Below are 19,198 nucleotides of genomic sequence, written 5' to 3' on the forward strand. Positions count from 1 at the left end.
GGGGGCTATGAGCATTCTCTGGTTGAGTTTCTTTGTCTTTTTGGGTTTGGTGGGAGGCTTTGTGCTTTTTCTTGTTGATTTTTCCATTTTCATTTTCTGCTGGTTATATTTTTTCAAAGATGTCTCTCATGCTTTTCAGTTACATAGGGGACTTGTGGTGGGGTATTAGTTTAGTCTTCCCCCTTTTAATTTCTAGAGGGTTGGGGGGTTGTTCTTTGGAAGTTTAAATGTTGCTGCTTTGCCATTGGTGGAGATACATTGTGTTGTGCTCCTGTTGGTTTTAGTTGAGCCATCTTGATTGTTGAGATTCTGGTAAGGTTCAAATGAGGGTACTTTTAATCAGGGTGTGTTAGGAATTGGCTTCTGATAGGCACTTAAGATAGGTTTGCCATCTCTGGGTTGGGAAATACTTGGAGATTTTTGGGGTGGAGCATAAGGGTGGGGTTTGGGTAGGGGCGGGACTTCAATGCCATAGAGTCCTATGGCCAAAGTGGCCATTTCTCCAGGTGAACTGATCTCTATCAGCTGGAGATCAGATATAATAGCAGGAGATCTCCAGCTAGTACCTGGAGGTTGGAAAAAAGAAGAAAGGGGATCCATGCTGTATAGCACGTTAGGTAAAGGTAAAGGTCCCCTGTGCAAGCACTGGATCATTCCTGACCCATGGGGTTGTGAGCTCTAGTCCAATGATAATCCCATAAACAGACTCAGCAGGGAGGGAGTCCTACGAAAGCTGATTTATTAGGTAACAGGTAACAGAAGCCAGGAAACAAGAGGATACTAGTGAGGTTCAATTGTACATGGCATGGCATATATAGATAATTAAAAGACAGATAGCTCAGGGTACCATGGCAACCCCCCTCCCTGGAGCGGTCTGGAGGTTTCCACAGAAGAAAGTAAAAACTTTCACCACAGTGAATGCGGGAGTCTAAGATGCTCCCCCCCCCCATGTCAGGCACTTCAGGAGGTGGCTCGGGGTGCCATTGAGGGGAGGAAACATGCCGTTTGAGGAGACTGATGTGGAATACCTGATGAATTCTCCTTAGGGATTTGGGCAAGGAGAGTTCCACTGTCACGTTATTGATAATCCTGGAAATGGGAAAGGGTCCCACATATTTGGCACTGAGTTTTCCACAAGGGCGGGTGGACCGTAGGTTTTTGGTGGATATACCAGATCTCCCTCCTTGTAATCCCACCCCGGGGACTGGTGTTTGTCAGCCTGAGCCTTGTATTTATGTTTGGCTTGTTCCAAATTTTTAATCAACCATGGCCAGGTCATTTGAAATATATGAGTCCATTTGGCTACCTTGGTGCCACCCTCCTCTCCTGAAACATCAATATGGCCAATGGGACCGAATTCTTTCCCATACACAACTTGAAAAGGGCTGAACCCTGTGGACTGGTGTACAGCATTATTGTAAGCGTATTCGGCAAAAGGCAGCAGATCCACCCAATCATCCTGATGGTAATTGACATAACAGCATAAATAACATTCCAAAACAGCATTTACCCGTTCGGTTTGACCATCCGTTTTGGGATTGAAAGCACTCGATAGTCCTTGCTCTACCCCCACCAATTTTAGAAAAGCTTTCCAAAATCTAGCCACATAGGTACCCCAGCGGTCGCTCACCACCTCGTGCAGAAACGAATGATATTTAAAAACATGTGACACAAAGAGGCGGGCTAACCGTGGGGCGGAGGGTACACCTGCGCAAGGTATGAGATGAACTTGTTTTGAAAACAGATCCGTGACCACCCAAAGTACAGTTTTCCCCTTACTGGGGGGAAGATCAGTCATGAAATCCATTGCAATAACTTCTCAAGGTCCTGCAGGGGTTTTTAAGGGCTGCAATAGTCCAGGCGGTTTTCCTTGGGAATGCTTAGCAGAAGCACAAATTGGACAACTACGGATGAATGAGTCCACGTCCGAACGCATGCCCGCCCACCAAAACTGCCTATGCAATAAATGCAAAGTTTTTATGAATCCAAAATGCCCCGCTGTTTTAGCTCTATGAACCAGACCCAACACCTCCCCGCGCAATCTTTTTGGTACGTAAAGCTTAGAATATTTGTACCAAAATTCCCCATGCTTGACTAACTTAGGCGGGAGGGTTTGAGAGGAGAGTTTTGCTTGATAGCTTTGTGGGAGGGTTTCCTTGAAGGATTTCGACAGTTCCTCCAATCCCCGCAACTTGGGAGCAGCGCCAGCAGACTTCTCGGGTGCAGACAGAGGTGGTGGAGTGGGCGGCTCAGCCGGGCGCTGCAGTTCCTCCTCTGCGGAAGGTGGTTGCTTTAGGGCTTGGGTTTGAGAACAGGTTTGCACTGCCAAGGTAGGTAGCAGCCCCTGTTGGGTTGGGGTGAAAAGGGATTATGTGGGCTGATCTAGCTTACTTGGGTATTGGGGGAGCCTGGACAGGGCATCCGCCAGTAGATTTTTCTTGCCAGGGACATGTTTCAGCACAAAGCGGAATTTGGAAAAGAAGTCCGCCCAGCGCACCTGTTTTGTGGAGAGCTTGTGAGTCCCCGTCAAAGCTTCCAAGTTTTTATGATTACTCCAGACCTCAAAAGGGACTTTAGATCCTTCTAGATATTGTCTCCTCTTCTTCCTTGAGAAACTGTGGTTCACAGATCCGTCTTGCACGGTCCATCAATATTTTGATTATTCCTCTTTTCTGTCGGGGGTGGTGGTTGGAGTTTTTGTGTAAGTAGCGACCTGTGTGAGTTGATTTCTGGTAGACCTTGTGACCTAACTGAAAGGTTCTGGACCCTGCCACATAAAAAAAACTAAAACAAGATCCAACTTGCAAAATTACCAGGAAAACTAGCATACTGATCAAGAATTCCACTCTTCATCCGGACACACACAGAAAACTATGCAAGACAGAAGCACAACCACCACGATTATATGGACTACCTAAAATTCATAAGGATTCCGTCCCACGTTTCTCAAGGAAGAAATTAATCATCTAAATCACGCACTGCTAGCAAACGGCTATTCCAGAAATGAAATCAGAAGGGCCATTAAACCAAACTAAAATCAGAAAACGCAGGAAAAACAGTCTCCCATAGGAAAGGTATTCTTGCCATTTATTAAGGGAGTCACTGATAGGATGGAGAAACTTTTGAAAAAACATAACCTACAAACAGTGCTTAAACCCACCAAGAAAATACAACAGATGCTACGATCAGCAAAAAACAAAAGAGACCCCCTCACCTCTGCAGGAGTATATCGTATACCCTGAAGTTGTGGACAAGTTTACATCGGGACCACACATACAAACAAGGGTAAAAGAACATGAAAGATACTGCAGATTTGGCCAACCTGAGAAATCAGCAGTGGCTGAACATGGACTGACACAAACAGGACACAGGGTCTTATTCCAAGACAATGAAAGACTGGACAATTCTACCAACTATTTTGTCAGATTACACAGAGAAGCCATTGAAATTCATAAACATCAGCACAACTTTAACAGAAAAGAAGAGAGTTTAAGAATGAATAAGGCTGTCCTGAAAACCTCCAGACTAACAAAGACTACAGTCCACAATAGCCATGCAGATTAGCTTTGGATTTCACACAAACAGGACACAGGGTCTTATTCCAAGACACTGAAAGACTGGACAATTCTACCAACTATTTTGTCAGATTACACAGAGAAGCCATTGAAATGCATAAACATCAGCACAACTTTAACAGAAAAGAAGAGAGTTTAAGAATGAATAAGGCTTGGCTTCCTGTCCTGAAAACCTCCAGACTAACAAAGACTACTGTCAGGCTGTTATCTCGGTTCAGTTGTTTTCTTTCGTTTCTCTGCTGAACCGTCCAGACCTCAAGGACGGCTTCACATACCAAAGCCTGGGAACGCCACTCCTGGGAAATAACGCTCTGTTTATGCTTTGTAATCTCCCGCCATTTCTCTGCCTTATATTTCTGAATACTGAGCAAGACAGCTCATAGCTGTCATCTTATCCTTGATGCACTGTAATGCCTATTTGACCAGTAAAGCCATCTGCTTGGATTCTGACTGTCTCTGTGGTGATTTCTGGTTCAATGGGTCAAGAGCTGACAACTACAGTCCACAATAGCCATGCAGATTAGCTTTGGATTTCACACATTAACAGATCACTTCCGGATACAATGGTTCCATATTAACATACCCCACCCTCATTAGCACATTATCTTGATACTTACAGGACAATGATTAGCACATTACCTTTGATACTTTTTGCAGGACAATGATTCAGCTCAAACCCTACCCCTTTCTGACTATATATTACTCTTCCTATACACTTGACACTGAGAGATAATGTCCTTCAGTGTTACTCCTCTGAAGATGCCTGCCACAGCTGCTGGCGAAACGTCAGGAAAGAAAAAACCAAGACCACGGTCACACAGCCCGGATAACCTACAAGAACCAATGAACTCTGACCGTGAAAGCCTTCGACAATATTATGGCTATCATGTCTCCCCTCAACCTTCTCTTCTCCAAACTAAACAAACCCAACTCCCTAAGTCTCTCCTCATAGGGCATGGATTCTAGACCTTTGACCATTCTGGTCGCCCTCCTCTGGACACGCTCCAACTTGTCAACATCCCTCTTAAATTGTGGAGCCCAAAACTGAACACAGTATTCCAAGTGAGGTCTGACCAATGCAGAATACAGTGGTAGTATTACATCCCTTGATCTAGACACAATACTCCTATTGATGCAGCCCAGAATTGCATTGGCCTTCTTAGCCGCCATATCACACTGTTGACTCATGTTCAGTTTGTGGTCCACTAAGACTCCCAGATCTCTTTCACATGTACTGTTGTCAACCCAACTATCTCCCATCCTGTACCTGTGCCTTATGTTGTTTCTGCCTAGGTGAAGTACTTTTCACTTCTCCCTATTGAAATCCATTTTATTGCTTATGGCCCAGCTCTCCAGTCTATCAAGGTCATTCTGAACTCTGATGCTTCCCTCTGGGGTATTAACTACCCCTCCTAACTTGGTGTCATCTGCAAATTTGATTAGCGTGCTCTCTATTCCATCATCCATATCATTTATAAAAATATTAAATAGTACCGGTCCTAGGACAGACCCCTGTGGTACCCCACTGGTCACTCCTCTCCAGGATGAAGTTGTACCATTAATGAGCACCCTTTGGGTTCGGTTGGTCAACCAATTACCAATCCACCTAACAGTAGCAGTGTCCAGCCCACATTTTACTAGCTTTGTTTCAAGAAGATCATGGGGGACTTTATCAAAGGCTTTACTGAAATCAAGGTACACTACATCTATAGCATTCCCTTCATCTACCATACTTGTCACTCTTTCAAAAAAAAGATATGAGATTAGTTTGGCATGACCTGTTTTTGAGAAACCCATGCTGACTGTCAGTGATCACGGCATTTCTTTCTCAGTGGTTACAGACCTTCTGGTAGCTACAGTGTAATGGTAATTTCATTTTTTTTTAAAAAATGTGATTGTGGCTAGCAGTTCAGAGTCTGACAAGAACCACAACAATTGAAGCTGAAATGGTCTTACTGCTACTGCACAATCACAAAACTGCTTAATGCAAACTTCAACAATCACCATCAAGTCAATCCAATCAGATGCTCACATCATATTGAGGAAGTCATGCAAGGTAAGTTTACCTGGCAATCATGTTCAAGTGAAGTCTGGCACATGCCTACTTTTGTGGTATCTGATAATTTACAGGTATTTAAAGGTAGTACAGCTATGAGTTTGCAAGGACTTGTAGGGCTTGGTTAAAAATGTTCAAATCAACCTACATGACTATTTAATGATTTTCAACAAATATTTGATTTTGATAAGTAATGAGATTTAATTTCTATCTAAAATTTGTATGACCCTATTTAGTTAATAATTACAGGAGGACAATGATTGACTCATATTCTGAATTTACATCTCTAAATATTAATTCAAGCTAGATAACAAACATTGGAGAGGGGAAGAAATGGTGTTTGTGACATAGCAAGGGACTAAAAAAATACAACCTATCAATGGATTTTATAGTGTTATTGTCTAAAGACTAACATTTTGTTCTAACATTTGATTACCCCCTAATTACCCCCACACCCTTTTCCTGTTTAAGTATAACAGGGATAGCCCCAGACAAAGAACTATTAACTTTCAGAGACAATTTTCTGGAACATGAACTTTTCTTTTCCCATTTGAAATAGGTCAGCAAAATAAAACACTACTGGCAGTCAACTGTACGCCTTCTCTCTTTTCAAATCACTTTTTGTGACAACACAGGTAATTTGGAGAACTAGGAGATTTCCTCAAAGTCTATATATCTAAATGTGTCATAATTTCATTTCAATAAGTGCTAAACAGGGGCACCATTATGCCAAAGAACATGGGCATATGCTTCCCAGCCAAACCTTTTGCTGTCTTGCACTGGGACAAATCACCGGATGTTAAATGTGCAACACTTGCTATAAAAGGAAGCCAAATGTGTCCCTATATTACCAACCCACAGATTAGGGATACAATAAAACAATGAAGAATACTGCTTGCCAGCATCAAGAAGAAAATTACATTGTCTGAGATGCTCAAAAACAGATTCATTGTCCCTTGCTGAGCGGCAGCTCCAAAGCTTGTGTTTCAAAGCAAGCACGGGGGGAGGGGGGAGAAAGACTCCTGACAAAATCAGTTTTCCCTCTCATAAAGCAAACTGCACCCCAGGGGGATTATATTAGTCATTTAATTACCCCAATGAACAAATTATTTTATGATAATAGTCTGTTGTAGGGCTGTCAAAAAAAAAATCGGTACAGTTCGGATTCGGCAAAATTCGGCCCGTTTTTATTCGGGCCGTGCCGAAGTCCGAACTCCCCCGGATCCCCGGAAATTCGGATCCCCGGAAATTCGGGCGGATCCGGAGTTTGGGGGAAAATTCGGCCCCCGCGTGCCTTCAGAGGGATTCCAGCTGGGAGGCGCAGGTCAGTTTAAAGGGCACCCCGCGCCTCTTCAGCGGGCTCCCCTGAAGGGGGGCGGGCTGCCCTTTAAACTGCTCTGCGCCTCCCGGCTGGGAGGCGCAGATCAGTTTAAAGGGCACCCCGCGCCTGCTTACTGACGGCCGAATTTGCCGGATTTATTCGCGAACTCCCGAACTCGCTGAATTCGGCCCCCCCGGTTGCCCGCCAGTTTTGAGTTCGGATCCGTCCGAACAGAAAAGCGCCGAATCGAGGAGAATTCGGTTGATTTTCTGTTCGGACCGAACCGAATTGACAGCCCTAGTCTGTTGCGCTATTTTTCTTTAGAGCTAAAAATTAAGAAGTTGCTTACATCAGTTCCTATTCTTGCAGCCCATTGCTTGGCTCACACTATTAGAGCTGTTTTGTTTGAAGTGATCTTGACAGGAGGATTCTTTCCTGTTCTTTTCCCCTAAGAATAGCAAGGTGCAGAATTTAAGAATTATTAATATGGGGCATCTTAGTGTCTGGAGCATCATGAGCTTCTCTAATTGTGGCTCACATAGCCACAATATGTGTGTGTGGGAGATATACTCATTTGCCAAAGGTCTACTTATGAAAAGCTCATAAGGCTTTGTCAATAGTAGAACATTTTACAATAGCCACATAAAGGAACAAATATATATACACCTGGAAGGACTTAAAAAAACTCAGAGAATTAACAATCTAGCTCCTGAGACTGACCATTTTATTTACCAACAAGGAGTGTTTCAACCAAGGGTTCTCTTTGATAGACCAAAGGCTATTTAGCCATTTCAGCCATTCCAGACATATTTTAAAAAACAACCCACAAAAAGTAGGTTTTTTTAAAAAGCCCCACAAACTTTTTTTTATGCTTCTATTTTTACTAGTGCCAGTCCATCACTAACAGTGTGATCTTCACCTCTAAATTATGAAAGAGGGTGACCCATGCTGCAGGAAAAAAATAGCTCTGTTCTAAGGAGAATTATTCTAGAGAATTGTTGTTACAAATTTATTGGTCCAGACCTCATCTTAACAATATCCCTTCCTGAATATCACTCTAATTCAAAAGGGTTTAACAGTTTTATAAAATATAATATGTTATGGTTGGTGCCTAACAGGAAAACTAATTTCCTTTTAAACCATTGTTTTCAAATAATTCTGACATTTAATTGGATGTGTGGAATGAGCCAATTGTTTACTAAAATGAGTTGTGCATTAGATTATTTTTAAATTTAAGAGAACTCAAGCAAATTCTAAAAGTTAAAGGTGTGGTATCATTATTTAATGCTCCCTTCCTAGTGTGACAGGAGGAAAGAAAACAGTCTGTACAGACGGCACCCAAGTCTCTGTTCTCCCCCTTGCTAAGAATTCCTTAAATAGTTCCTGGGAATTGCTGAAGGGCAATTTACAAAGGAGATAGGCTAGGGGGAGGGGTTTATGCTGTTGCTGAAGGAAATGCTACAGTAGGTAAAGCTATTGAAAAATTCAGTGACAGGGCCAAACTAGATGCTAAATGTAGCATCTGATCCCCATGGGGACTTGCAGTGGGACAGTAGCTGCAAGTTCCCTGTGGAAACTCAATCATGCAGTATTGCAAGGTCTGTTTTGCAATGAGACCATGGGGGGGGTAGGAGGGGCTTCAGCTTTCCCTATGCCATTTTTGAGTAATTCAATTTGAGTAATTCTTACCTTACTGTTTTATTTATGTTATCCTGAGTCATCTGCCCAGTGAAGGACATTACTTCATCATGGGAGTTTTAGTTGCATGTCCTAAATTATTTCCTATTATTTAATCAATTACCTCAGAATGGACTGCTTTCTAAATCACTTTAATTATTTCATAGCTTTATACATCCTAAATTATGATTATTTGCTCTCCTAATTAATTAGATGCATAAACTCAAACTAAGAAAACTTGACAGCTGTGACAAACTGAGAGAAGTTGCTAAGAAAGACTTAAGTGCCAGCAACAGTAATAGGAAGTGTTACTAAACAAGTACAGTGGACAGACACTATGCATTAACAAGTCTATGGAGTGAAAGAAATATGGGTCTTGGAGTCCCAGGGCTTCTACAATTGCAAAAATTATTTGTAGAACACTGCACACAGTGATCCATGCATTCAAGGATCATGAATACAGTTGAACACAAGATACAAACCCTTATTCATCCAGGTACTGATCCCCATTTATTTATTTATTTATTATAAGGGGAAGGGGAATCAGTGTGTTCCTGCAGTGATCAAAATCCTGAATTTGAAAATATTCCCCCAACTTCTGTTTGGTGTTCCCTTATGGCTTGGAACTCTTAATCAAGAAGTGGAGAACATCCAAGCCATATTCCTTAGACAAATATTGGGGATACCTAAATGTGTTTCATATTTTACAATTTGTCTTGAAACCGGGCAAAACTTGATTGCCACCAAAGCCTGGATTCAAACAATAAGATATTGGCTCAAATTATACTTTCAAACTGAGCCAGGTTCCCTTTTATATATTTTGAAAAGTGAACATTATTTCTCATGGGACTTATTGATTAGATCTAGACTCTGCCAAATTGGAATTGATTTAGATAATCTTGCTCTGGCCAATGAATCTTACATCTTTAAAAGAATCAAGCAACGTCTCCTTGATGTAGAATTGCAGAATTGCAGAATAGGCTTTAATAATGGATCGGGAAAAATGGCTAGGTATCTAGATAACCTAGAGATACCTTCTCATCGCCGCGCTTTTCTATTAGCTAGGGTTAACGCATTCCCATCTAGGATGCTCTTAGGCCGATACCTTCAGATCCCTAGACACGAATGCCTATGCACGTGCGGTTTAAATTTGTTGGATACAATTGACCACATCCTTTTAGATTGCCCCTTCTATGTGACTTTGCGGGATAAACTGCTATTTACTTTGCTCCAGTACAAGAGTTACAGGAGTAATGAAGTGAAATGCAAATTTCTTTTGAGTGACCATGATCCTAAAATTACGGCTACCGTGGCTGAATTTCTTACAGGAGTTCTTAAAGAACAAGAAAAGTTTTATTAACCTGACTTGTAACTTATATTTATTGCCCTTTGGAGGTATATTGTTGTTGTTTTTTTATCTCTGTCTTTTGGTATGCCAATAAAGGTTAATGAAATGAAATGAATAATAGATGCATAAATGAATAGATGCATAAACTCAAACTAAGAAAACTTGACAGCTGTGACAAACTGAGAGAAATTGCTAAGAAAGACTTAAGTGCCAGCAACAGTAATAGGAAGTGTTACTAAACAAGTACAGTGGACAGACACTATGCATTAACAAGTCTATGGAGTGGAAGAAATATGGGTCTTGGAGTCCCAGGGCTTCTACAATTGCAAAAATTATTTGTAGAACACTGCACACAGTGATCCATGCATTCAAGGATCATGAATACAGTTGAACACAAGATACAAAACCCTTATTCATCCAGGTACTGATCCCCATTTATTTATTTATTATTAAATGCATGGATGCTCTTTCTCACTAACACATGCACATGGACGTTGTAATGTGTGTACAGAGCTCAAGCTTTGCACAGTTGGGTGGAGCCTGCAGTGGGTGACACCAAAGCAGGGAGAAGCAAGCTAGATTTGGCCTCAGCTTGGCTAGCACCCTCCCCACTGATTTCTTTCAATACACAGGAGAAAATGGCTGGGTAGTCCAGGCTATGCTTTATATTAATCCATTTTGGAGAAGACAGAGAGCTCAGCAATGGCAGCTGCAAACTCTGAACTTCTGCTGAGCCTGGGTGGCTGGGTAGGAGGAGAATTGGGAAGGCAGCAGCAACACCTTGCTCAGCTTCTCATGTCTTCAGGATGCCTCTTGCCTTGAAAACTCCACAGCATTGCTGTAAATTAGCTGTAGGGTTGTGCAAAAAAAAGAGAGGTATATTTCAGGTTCGGGTTTATTGGGCCTGATTTTATTTGGTAAACCCAGGAAAAGCTGAATACTCATACCGGTAAAGGGGTATTTGGCTTTAATTCTGTGTTTACCAAAAAACAAATTCAGGTCCATTATAGTCTATGGAAAAGAAATCGAAGCTCCTGTGGGGGCATTTTGGAAGTAGAGTTCCCAAATTTTCAGGGTAGCTTCAAGGGACTCTCTTTGCACAAACCCCAAAGTTTGGTCAGGGGGTCCAATTTTATGAGGTCCCTTTATGAGGACTTTAAAATGCTTTTCTATGGAGGAGGGGGCGACCCCTTCGGAACCCTATAAAACTGGACCCCCTAGCCCAATCTCCACCAAACTTTGGGGTTTATGCTAGGAGAGCTACCCTGAAAATTTGGAAACTACCTCCAAAAATGTCTCTCCCAGAGCTCATTAAAAAATTCCCATAGGGAAAAGCCTGGGGAAAGCCGAAGCTGAAAAAACAACAACAAATTCCTCTTTGGATGATTTGGCAATCAGCTGTCCATCTTCGGCTTTATTCCCTGTTTTAATATTCATGTTAAATTAAACCCTAAAGAAACCAAAAAGGCCTTTTCCATCTTTTTTTTTCTTTTTCTTTTTTCATTGTGTAACTGTTCTGTTGGCGGAGATCAGAACCTGATTCTGAGCAGATTTCTCTATCATGAGTCAACATTTCACCAACAGGCAGCTGCAAACATGTTCATAAATAGTTCAAATTGCTCCATGCAAACTGGACATATCCTCATTGGCTCACATTTAGATTGTGCTAAACAATATACATTCAACTGCCAAGCAGGGTCACTGACAAGTTCACAGCACCCTTAATCTTCAGTGCTTCTGATGAAGTGAGTGAAAGCTTACCGTATATACCCATGTATAAGCCGACCCGCGTATAAGCCGAGGTGCCTAATTTCTCCCCAAAAATGGGGAAAAATTAGGCACCCGCGTATAAGCCGAGGGTCGGCTTATAACCCCTCCCCCCCCACAGGCTTACCTGACAGGGCTCCCGGCGAAGGCGGTGGTGGCGGCGGCGGGCCCCCCACAGGAGGCTTCCAGGGCGGGGGGAGGCAGGAGCGCCCGGCTGCCGGCTTCCCCTGGCCCTTCCAGGGCGGAGGGAGGCAGGAGCGCCCGGCAGCCGGCTTCCCCTGGCCCTTCCAGGGCGGAGGGAGCCAGGCGTGCTCGGCTGCCGGCTTCCCCTGGCCCTTCCAGGGCGGAGGGAGGCAGGAGCGCCCGGCAGCCGGCTTCCCCTGGCCCTTCCAGGGCGGAGGGAGCCAGGCGTGCTCGGCTGCCGGCTTCCCCTGGCCCTTCCAGGGCGGAGGGAGCCAGGCGCGCTCGGCTGCTGGCTTCCCCTGGCCCTTCCAGGGCGGGGGGAGGCAGGAGCGCCCAGCGGCAGCAGCCGCGCGGCCTTGCAGCGGCCGCAGGAGGCCCTCACAGGGCACTCCTGGCCGGGGGAAGCCGCATGGGCCCTGCAGCGATGGCGGCGGCGGTAAGTTGCCCCCTCCCTCCTCCCCCCTCCCTGCTCCCTGCTCCCCCCTCCCCTCCCCTACCGTATTGACCCGCGTATAAGCCGAGGCCGGCTTTTTCAGCCCTTTTTTTGGGCTGAAAAACTCGGCTTATACGCGAGTATATACGGTATACCAAAATAGATTTTCTTAGATTTGTTTTATTTTGCTGCTGCAGAGTTACTTCACAGCCCATCTGGAATTATCAAATGCCCTCAAAAGTTGAGTTTTCAGGCTTCATGGAATGGTGGGCAAGCGCAGAGGTGCTCTTGTGCCTTGAATAATAAAGAAGCTGTGCAGTCTCCAAATATATCTGACCTAGTCTGGGAAGCTATCAACCCAATTGGCAATGATTTATTATCTATTATTTCTTCGACCATTTTAGCATAAGGTGAGACCAAATAAAGCATGTTGCTCCAAAATACCTCACTGTAACTTTTGGTAAGGTTTTGTTTTTAGGAGGTAGATTCATCATAATCTTAAAAAGTCAAATAAATAAAGGCTAGAACATAAAATAACAGGAAAAACATATAGATTTTATATAAACCATTAAAAAGTTTCCCAGGCATTGGTTAGACAAGCTCAGGGAGGACATGCCTTTTCGTTCCTCCTAATGACCATTGTCTGTTGCCTTTGATACAGTAAACCATGTCTTCTTGTTGAGACACTTGGAGGCAAAAGTAGGCATCAGGGCATGTGTGTTGGACTGGTTCAAACAGGGCAATACTGTAACAAATGGTTCAGAAAGAAGTTTGGAGTGATGAGTTAGGGACTGCAGACTATACATCTGTTTTCAGATCACTTGGTTGATTCTAGATTTCTGCAAGTCAAACACTATTGTATTGACTATTGGATGTCCCATTCTGCTGATTAAATTAACTTATTATGTATAATCCTCCAGTTCCACTGGGAAAGGTGGAATAGAAATGTTAATAAGTAAATATAAACAAACACCTTCAGAGTTTTCACTAAGTTCCTAAGTTTGCCCATTGTTTCATGGAACCTTAAAATTCATCCTTTGAAGGTGTTTGCTTAACCCTATTTGAGCTTCAGGCAACTAGTTTCTAAGACTAAAATTGATTTAAAATAACAGCACATTTTGTCCATGTGCAAAAACATGTTTTACTTTGCGAACAAATTTAGGACATTTCAAATTTCAAATACCTTTATTGGCATAGTACAATCTGCAGTATGTAAAAGGATAAAAGTTAAAGTAAAATAAAATTAATATAAATCATTCCTTAATGTTGTGATTCTACTTTCAACTAGATTCCCATTGGTTGACTGCTATTGTCAGAAATGTTGCCACGTTTTCGGTTATCTCAGGATCCTTATGAGCTAATAGCTTGTAAAGTATTTTCATATTATTTGAGGATAAATTTAGGACATTTGAAATATACCAATATTTTTGAGTGTTTAATTATAATTGGCAATGCAATTGTAATTTGAAAGTGGGAGTTTATTTATAGCTAATTAGATTCAGCATTAGAGCCAATAGCATGCTCAATTGGGTGGCTGGAAGGGATGCAAAGACTGAAGAATGGAACTTATGTTTTATTCCAGTGCTTCCTAAGTCTCTAACTCATTTTTTTCAACATATTACAGAATAATTCCTGGTTACATTAACAACTAGCAAATCAGAATGCTCAAGAAAATAATTGTATCAGTTGGTCCTTTGGGTTTAAAATAAAGTTAAAAATATAGGTTGTAAATAAACGAATCAAATGATTAAAATAAATTTAGAATCTGTTTTATTTAAATAAAAACATATTTTGGGGGCATTAACAATCTTTGAGTCATGTTATGTGTGTGTGTGTGTGTGTGTAAAGTGCTATCAAGTCGGAGCTGACTGATGGCAACCCAGCCGGGGTTTCAAGGCAAGAGACTAACAAAGGTGGTTTGCCATTGCCTTCCTCTGCAAATCACCCCTGGTATTCCTTGGGGGTCTCCCATCCAAGTACTAATCAGGGCCCAGTCTGCTTAGTTTCTGAGATCTGACGAGATCAGGCTAACCTGGGCCATCGAGGTCAGGGCCTTATGTTATGGGGTTTAGTTAACAGTTAAAATTAATCTCCTGCTGAAGTTTGATAAAGAAGGGAGTATGGAAATCTTATTTTCTTTTCTGTTGCTCGGTATTTGCAAAATGTATTAGTGTCATCCTCAGCAGAGTGGTTAAGTGGTTTTGGTGTAGTGGTTAAGAGTGTGGTGTAGTGGTTAAGAGCAGTGTAGTGGTTAAGAGCCTGGTTTGATTCCCCACTCCTCCACATGAAATGCAGACTCTAATCTCATGAACTGGGTTTGTTTCTCCTAAACATGAAGCCTGCTGGGTGACCTTGGGCTACTCACAGTTCTCTCAGAAATCTCTCAGCCCCACCTACCTCACAAGGTGTTTGTTGTGGGGAGGGGAAGGGAAGGTGATTCTAAGCTGCTTTGAGACTCCTTAAAGATAGAGAAATGTGGGATATAAAAACCAACCCTTCTTCTTTTTAACCCATTAGCTTCAATAGAATTAGAAGGTCATAATCCTGTTTAGAATGGCAGTGTTGCTTAAAAAAATTGAAATCTAAGAATTACTGCAAGTTTATGCCCCCAAACAAGCACTTGGTGGTATGTCCAGAAAACAGACAACATCTGGCTGTTCTGATCTGGCTGTTTTCTTCAGCTCTAAGAATTTATTATAATTACTCAACTCTTGTGTAGACATATAAAATAGCCTTGAACTCCAGCTGTCATAATTCTTCATCACCAGCTTCTGTCCTCTTAATAAACACACTTTCTTTGTCAACAATGACACATTCTAAAGAAAACGCTTTAGAAACTAACAATTTTTGAAGTCATTGGATTTGTCTTGCATTTCACTTATTACAGTTCTAATTAAAAGAGGAGGGTGATATTGATCATGAGCCAAGGTGTAGCTTCCTCGTAATGGCTTGGTTGTGAGGAGGTTATTTGTATCAACAGAGTAAACAAAGCATCTCTTGGCTTTCTTTCAATGATGAGTGATTCTGTTACTGGCTAAAAATTCATCTTTAGCCCATTGGACTGATACCCTACTTACTATCATCTAACTCACAACTCTCTTGGAGCGAAAGGATAATTAATAAACTTCTCTCTATAAGCCTAGCTCCTGATAACCTACTAGAAATGGGTTTAAATAGAGCAAAAAATCTGGTTAAGCAGCGACTCATAGTTATCGAATTACAAAATGAGTTGACTCTTCTCCCGAGACATTATGATTTATTAAAGAGCTGGGAAGGTTTGTCTAGTGCTCCTTATTTAACATCCATTACATTTTATAGTTTTCGATGGGCATTTCCAAGAGCCTGATTTAATGCCTTTCCATCAGCTATGCTCAGTGGGAGATTTCAGCATATACCTATCGAGGCCAGATTATGCCCCTGTAATTTTAATTCAGTTGAGTCAATTATACATATTTTATTACACTGAATTTTATTGGGAAGTTAGAAATAAGCTGATTTTACGTGTGTTGTCTAGAAATTTTAGAAATGTTTGCCATTCGGATGATTTTATTGTTAAATTTTTATTAGAAGATAAAGACGCTTTTATCTCTTAGTGGCAAAGTTCTGTTATGTAGCCAGTAAGATACGGAGGTCCTCAGTTGGAGTTTTAAAATTGTAAATTTTGTACTGATACTTGCTGGTCAAATGACTGTAAACAAACCTAACAGAACTGAACAGTGATTTTGTTTATTCGTGTTTCAAAGTGCACTCATACTTTAACCAGGTTGGCTGATTATAACTGTGCATAAGCTTCCTTGGTCCAGAACAAGTTCTTTGTTGGGCAGGCGGTGTTGGCAGATACATTAGCAAAAGAACATGAGAAGCAACAACGTCATGATGTATTACTGTAGAAATAAATCTAATATGTATGAGTGCTATCGAAGGGGGATTTATTTCTTGAAAAGGGTTATTGAAATCAACAGTTTAGGGTATTATGAAAATTATTAATTTTGGCTGTTTAAAAAAACTATAAACCACAGTAATCTATGCATGTTCAATTATTCCTTCAAACATGCAAGACAAACCACAGACATAAAAGGCTCCTACTAGTTTGCATATGTATAATATCTGTGATTCATGAAGGATGACACTACTGCTGTCTGAATGCTAATGGGGATCATGCAGCTAACTGAAGGCAAGCCAATATAGAAAATCAGCTATACTCTACCAGACTGCATCATTTGTCCTAATTAAGAACTTCTCTATAATACACAAATAGATGTTTTAAAATATTATTAATCCATTTCTTTCTTTTTTAAGGGGACCTCTGTGGTCTCAGGAACTGGTATGCTAAATGCTCCTAATACAGTGGAAGATCAGTGGCATTTATTGATGTGAAAATCAGTTTAGTATTGTAGCCTAAGTATAGTCAAATTATTTATGTTGCCTTTTGTTTATAATGCTAAGGACAGGGTGATATTTGGGGATTTCCTCACAAAGGCAATGATGGAGAACACCAAAACCAACAGAAAGGCACAATAAGTGTAAGGTTGGTTGGCAAATACATAGAACAGCATGACAAAGCATTCTCTTTTCAACTCAAACAATGTGACATGTTTCCAATTGGAAACCTCTTAGGTCTCCCAGACCGCACTATAGAAATTTCGCTGCATTTCCTGGCACTTCTCCTTGTCAGAATTATTTGCTGGACAAAGCGTTCCCACTCAGCAGCTACTCCTTAAATCAATCACTCCACTGTAATAGAAAGGGTCCAATTCTCTTCCACAAAACCATGCAATTTAATTATAACATAAAGCAAATATATACTCATAGAAAATTGTGAGGGGAAGGTGCAATATGTTTTACAAATGTTAACCTTGAAACCATGCTTTTTCACTCAATGCATCTGTCTAGTGACATATCCTAGACCCTTTATCTGTATCTAATCCCAGCAGAAACACCATTGATCTTAACGGTGACTATAAATCAGAGAAGATAAAGAAGTGATTTTTTAAGGGACGACATTTTAAAAATAACACGGTTTATACTGCAGTATTTGAATGTAAATAACTTTTTAGAGACAACTTAAAATTGCTCTTGAAAAATTTCCTAATTTAGAAGGAAATCTGAATTTAATATAAATGTTAAACCTTACACTTACAATGTTTTAAGAATATGAGCCTCTGTGAAAACAATAGCTCTTCTCATATTATTTGGAAGCATAAGAAGATATATGATGTCTGTGCTATCAGTCTCCATTAGTTCATTTTAAGAAGCTGCATGAATGAAATGCTGAAACTCATTTCACATTCCAGTGATATGGAGTGGAGACTGGTGATGTTACATGGAATGGCAGTATTAATAGTAATATTCTTATACACAAGAAGGTATTGTTGCATAGGGTAGCTGTGAACACATGTGTAGTTGTACTATTGAAGCTTCCCATCCAACATTCTTTCCTAGGCAATTCAGACAAAACATGCTTACACATTTCTCTTATATATCCACAATGGAAAGGGCTAAGGATTAACTTTTTAAAAAAGAAAAAGAAAGAAAGCTGGGACTTCAGAGAGGAGGCAGGCAATATCTCTGTTGTGGGGAGAAGAAGGGAAGGAGATTGTAAGCTGGTTTGATTCTTGTTTTTTAAAAAATGTAGAGAAAATTGGCATATAAAAACCAACTCTTCTTCTTCTTCAGAATGGTCTGCAACTCTGAATTCTACTAAAACTGAAATGAAAGACTGATGATTAATCCATCATATTCCTGTTTCTTTGGGCTGTATACATTAGAGGCAATGGGTGTGGGAATTATGTGAATTCTGCCTTATGTGCTATGATAGAACAGCCAGTGTGGTGTAATGGTCACAATGCTGGACTAGGATCTGGGAGACCCAGATTTGAATCCCAATCTGCCATGAAGCTTGCTGAGTGCCCTTGGGCCATCCACTCCCTCTTAGACTAACCAACCTCACAGGGCTGATGTTCTGAGGATAAAATGGAGGAATGGGGAAATGATATATGACACCCTTATGTCTGTGGGGAAAAGGCAGGATAGATGCCTTAAATAAACAAAAAAGAATAACAGTAATATTAAAGTATTAAATAAATTAGGGCCTCGGAATATTACCATAATGGTCAGGCAGGTTCAGAGCCAGTTCCAGGCTTTTGTAGGCCCTGGGTGAGAGACTATAACCTGGCTCCCTTTCTCACTTAGAAGTACAATGTGTCAGAGAATCTCAGTCTTTTTTGTGCACAAATCTTGGAGCTTCAGCAAGTATCACCAAACCATCTCAGCTCTGTGCCAGCTTTTCACTATCAAAGGTATAGGGAGAGGTATCTGAATTCCTTGTCTTTACCAGCACAGTCTGAAAATGCCAGGTCCCAGAGCAGGATGAGAGCTCCTGGGTATAGCAGAAGTGTTCTATGACTGGAATGACAAGTTCCAGGTCCTAGAGTGGAATGACAGCCCCTGGGAGAAGCAGGAGTGCTCTGGGATGGGAATGACAGCCCTTGGCAAACAAAAAAAACCCATTTTGTTTCAATGTATAATGTTTTAATTATTACTTGTAAGCTGCATTGAGGCAAGAGGAAAGGCAGGGTATTAATGTTTTAATAAAATGAATAAAATCACTCAGCAAAATTATTTTTGCTTATATATTATTAGGAGTTATTATATAATCTCCCTGACCTGGATTACGCAAGCAGATCCTGGAAGCTAAGAAGTCTCAGCCCTGGTTAGTATTTGGATGGGACACCACCTCTGAACATCTCTTGCCTTGAAAACCCTATGGAATTTCCATAAGTTAGCTGTGAGTTGATGGCACTTTACATACAGACACAACATATAATTACCCCCATGT

This window comes from Euleptes europaea, chromosome 16 (genome assembly GCF_029931775.1).
Source record: "Euleptes europaea isolate rEulEur1 chromosome 16, rEulEur1.hap1, whole genome shotgun sequence".
Taxonomy (NCBI): Eukaryota; Metazoa; Chordata; class Lepidosauria; order Squamata; family Sphaerodactylidae; genus Euleptes; species Euleptes europaea.